Genomic DNA, 4,952 nt, shown 5'->3' on the forward strand with positions numbered 1-4,952 from the left:
ATTATACCCGAATAAACTAATAAACTAAACTACCAATAAACTAATAATTTTGAAATGATATGATCGAATACAAATTACAATTTATTTACAATTATATTGGACACTAATGAGAATACCAGATAGCACATAATATTTCAGAAATATTTAAAAAATGTTTGTAAATATTTATAAGACTTATTTTAAATATTTTGTAAATAGTTTTATAGTCTTAAATTGCATGGATCATAAATTTATAAGCGTCAAATGACGCTTCACTTGTCTTATTGTTAGTGACTGAAACCGTGTCTCCAGACAGTAAACGATGTGTACATACTAAATGACATTATAAATCAAGTTACAAAAATACTTAATAGAAGTAGTTATTTATATTTATCATAAATATTATATAAAATATTTAATCTATATTTTAATAATGTTTCGATTAAACCTTATATAAAATATGTATAAACTATTTACGTAACATTTATCATAAATATTCTATGCTGTCTGGGTAACAATTACAAGGTAAAATTGAGAACACTTACAAATTATTAAGAAAATCAAAATAAACTCGAGAGAGTCAAAATAAATCCTATTTTAAATACTATTCTTCCGTGCCCTTTAATGTTATTTCAACTATAATTCTTTTAAAAAGTTTATATAGGTTCAGAGTGAATTTTTATATTTTACTATAATCGAACGTATTGAAAATTACAAATATATTCAGTGACCAAGATACATATCTTTATATAATATTAATAATAATGCGGTATATTATTGCATAAATTATATTATCATACTGGACAATCACACGTAATAATATTACGACAGTAGAAATCTGAATCTTGCACCATGATTATTTTATTATCGATATATTATATCGATATTTTTATTAATATCGATATTTTTATTAATATAAAAATATAGAAATAAACAATATCAATTCACTATTGAAATAATATTGGTAAAAAATGTTAATCATTCGATACGCCATTCTATATCGTTTTGCCACGTTATATTAATAACATTGCGTATTGTGAAAAACATCACAGATGAATACTTTATAACAGATTTTTCTTCAATGAAAACATCAGATATTGAGAAATATAACGATAATAAGCAAATGTACGCACTTTTATATTAATATAAAAGTTACAGTGCACAGCAAAATAACAGAAATCTACAGTATATCATACTAAAAGTGGCACCAAAACATTAACTACTGGTATTAAATCATTATTAAAATTATTTCTGTCAATTAAAATTATTTCTTTCAATCTATTCAATCTTTAGTTAAATAACAATAAATTGTTTAACAAACTTGTAATTTTCTCATCATTGCAAATATTGCTCTTTAGTGAAGGCCTTCTGCAGGACTGAGGACAGTTGACTGATACACGCACATTGATATACTTGGAAAAAAGAGCGCACTTCTCTTATCGCTTATGCGTGCTTTTTTTCTTGCGTGCATTTCCATTCGCGTGTATTGAAATGGGCATCGACGTTTGTTTTTTCATTATTTTCGGAAACGCTGCGCTACACTATTCATACTACACACTCTTCCTGTGTATTCGTGTTGATCTCGAGCAAATTCCCAGCGTACATTAATACATAGTAAGTGCAATTTTAACATATATATACACACATAACATAACATAATATTTAATATATATATACACTCGTAATTTTCTATTTATTGTTAATCGAATAAACTGTATAATGAGTGACAAATCATCCAAGAAATATCAGCGAAGCTTTGTAGAAGCTTGGTTTACTGATCGATACAAATCTTGAATACCTAGAATGTCATCTGATAATAATTTTTATTATTGCAATGTATGCGATAAAACATTTTCATGTTAATCGAGAAATATTTCAAAACATGAGAACACTATGTATAAAAATAATATTTAAAAAATCGTGTGATAATAATGATGATAATTTAATAAAAAAATCTAAATCAGTATTTCAATTAAAATGGTTACATATTGAGGAATTTAAATATTGATTACGCGAAGTGCCAGATGATGATAGTTTATGTTATTGTATAATTTGTTATAAGTCTTGTGGATTATCGCAAATCTATCATCACGCCGAAACAAAAACACATATAAATAAATGTGAAAGTAGTGAAATAAGACAATCTAATGAAGATTGGAATACAGAAAGTAATGACTATTTGATGAGCGTATAAAAGAAGCGGAGATCAGATATGCTGCATTAATTGCTGAAATAAATATTCCTCATCAAATTCAAACAAGATTCTTAGCTTTTTTCACGTGGGGAAAAATCCTCATGTGTTACGAAGTATGAAAATAGATCGTACAAAATATAAAAATGTTATTACGAACGTTTTATCCAAAGTTAAAACGGAATGTGTCGTAGATAACATTCAGAATAAAATTTTCAATATTTATAGACGAAACATCTGATATTTGTAATGAAAAATGGATAACTTTTCAAGTTCAATACTCTGATCCTGGAACATTAGACATTCATACGCTTAGTTAGTTGTATTAATTAATATTGATGCTAAAGATTCCAGCGCAGAAAAATTGTTTAATTTAAAAAAGAAATGTATAAATTGCAGGTACCATTTTCGAATTATTGCCCTGTCATGCGACAATGCATCTGTCATGATAGGGAAACATTGTATCATTCCAAAAAAAAATGGAAAAAGAATGTTTATTAACATTTCCATGACCACGTTTATTTCCATGTCCTTGCCATTCCGCTGCATTAGCAGCGCTTGCTGCAAGTGATAAAATACCTGAAGTTTGCGACCAATTCACTAAAATGATAGTTAGTTACATAAACAGCAGTCCAAAATGTTTAGCAGTTTTTAGTGAATTTTGTGAATGTTTCGAAGGAAAAACTATTAAAATTATCTGATACATTGGCTTTCTTACCACGCATGTGTTGAAAGTATTAGGCTACGATAAAACATTTTCTTTACGAAGCAGTTGCGAAGTAAACGAAAAAAGGCTGCGGAAAATCTATTGTCTATAATGAATAGTAGAGACAACAGCTTTTCTCTTTCTAGAATATATTTTAAATTTCTTTAATCAATTTAATGCATATTTTCAAGCATCACAAATGTGAATTCATGTATTGCATTCAAAATGTTTACAATTTCTTTATAACATTTGCCGAAATTTTTTGAAAGCTGAGCATTTAAAATTTTTCTCAATAAACATAACATTCTCTCTAAAAGAGAATCAAAAATCTTGATAAAATTAATTTAGAATATGAGTGCGAAGAACACCTTAACAAATTAAAGACGCAAAGGCACGAAAACGTTGTTACAACTGTTCGACAAAATTACTCGATGCTTTGTGACTGTTGCAGACGAAATTTGAAAAAGTTTAACTGTGAATAATATCAAAATTAAAAGTTTTTCAATATTTTGAAATTTTATATGATATTGATAGAAAAAAACCTTTCAATAATGTTGCCTTCATGTTGTAGCTACAACTATCGGTAGTTTTGATGAAGAAGCTTTAAAGAAAGAATGGACTACATTAGATTTTACAGAAGAAGAAAAAAGACAAACAAAAATTTTTCTATATTAAATTTTGATAACATGTAAAAAAAATTTTACGCCCAAATAATATTACTAGATATCCAAATTTAACAAATCTTCTAAATGCTATACGATCACTTCCACATTCAAATGCTGATTCAGAAAAAATGTTTCCCCTTTTAAGTGATGTTAAAAAACACGCAACAAACTTTCATCAATTACCGTTAATACTACTTGTGTTTTCAAGTCAGCATTGAATGCGAGAGGAGAAACATGCCTAAGTATGATGATTGACGAAAACCATTTGTCGCTTATGTCAACAGGAAACTTATATGCTAGTGTATTAAAAGTATTAAAAAAGACAAAAGTACTTTAAGACTATATGCTGCAAATGTTGTAATGATATTGCTAGACTCTCGTGGGCAGATTGAAAAGATGTCCGAAAAGATGATTCGATATTAGATTATAAAAATATTGTCCGTAAATCTCTAAACACAATAGGTTTAGTAAGCCTTTAAGCTTTAAGAAATTAATGAATTATAATCGATCATTCTGCTCATATTCGCCTATAACTGATCAATTTCTTAATACTTAAGACTTATTGCATTTATTGTGGTTTACCTTAAAACCATCACACTTAAAAGCGTGTAAAAAATGTTGTCTATAAAGACATCACACTCAAAAGTGTGTAAAAAATATTGTCCGCGAAGACATCACGCTTAAATAGGAAAACAATAAGAATGTAAAAAATGTTGTCCATAGAGACATTACGCTCAAAAGCTTGTAAAAAACGTATTAAAATATTATATTATAACTATGTATAATATTTATGTATTTTGTTTAATTTCATTTAATTTGTGCACTTGAGATTTTTCCCATTTTCCTTCTCTTCACACAAATATAAACGCATACACAGGGATATGTAAAAAATTACATTTTATGATTTTTGAATAATTTATTTTTTAAATTAATATAATTTAATTTTTTAAATTATAATAATTTATAACTTTTGTGTTTGCCAATATTTGTATCATATATTGTACTTTAATACAAATATTTTATAAATAATTATATTAATATTGGGAGTACAAATTAGTTCGGTCCGTTTTTTTGTGCATTTATTTCAAAATAAAATGAATGAACAGATTAATTAAAGTATTGTCTATCGCTGCCTACTACCTTTTCCCTTTCTTACCTTTCAGGCAATTTTCGAATTCCATCTCGAAAAAATGACTCGTCTTTGGAGGCGATCCAATTTTGGAACCAATTTTCGATTTCTGCGAAAGAAGAATTTCTGAACCGGTGAGCTGCATCCTTCGGAACAACCAGTAATTAGAAGGAACAATGTCCGAAGAATATGGCGGGTGCGGTAAAACATCCCATTTGAGCGTTTCCAAATATTTTTTTACGACTTTAGCGACATGAGGCCGAGCGTTGTCATGAAGAAGAA

The sequence above is a fragment of the Atta colombica genome, unplaced genomic scaffold (genome assembly GCF_001594045.1).
Source record: "Atta colombica isolate Treedump-2 unplaced genomic scaffold, Acol1.0 scaffold109, whole genome shotgun sequence".
Taxonomy (NCBI): domain Eukaryota; kingdom Metazoa; phylum Arthropoda; class Insecta; order Hymenoptera; family Formicidae; genus Atta; species Atta colombica.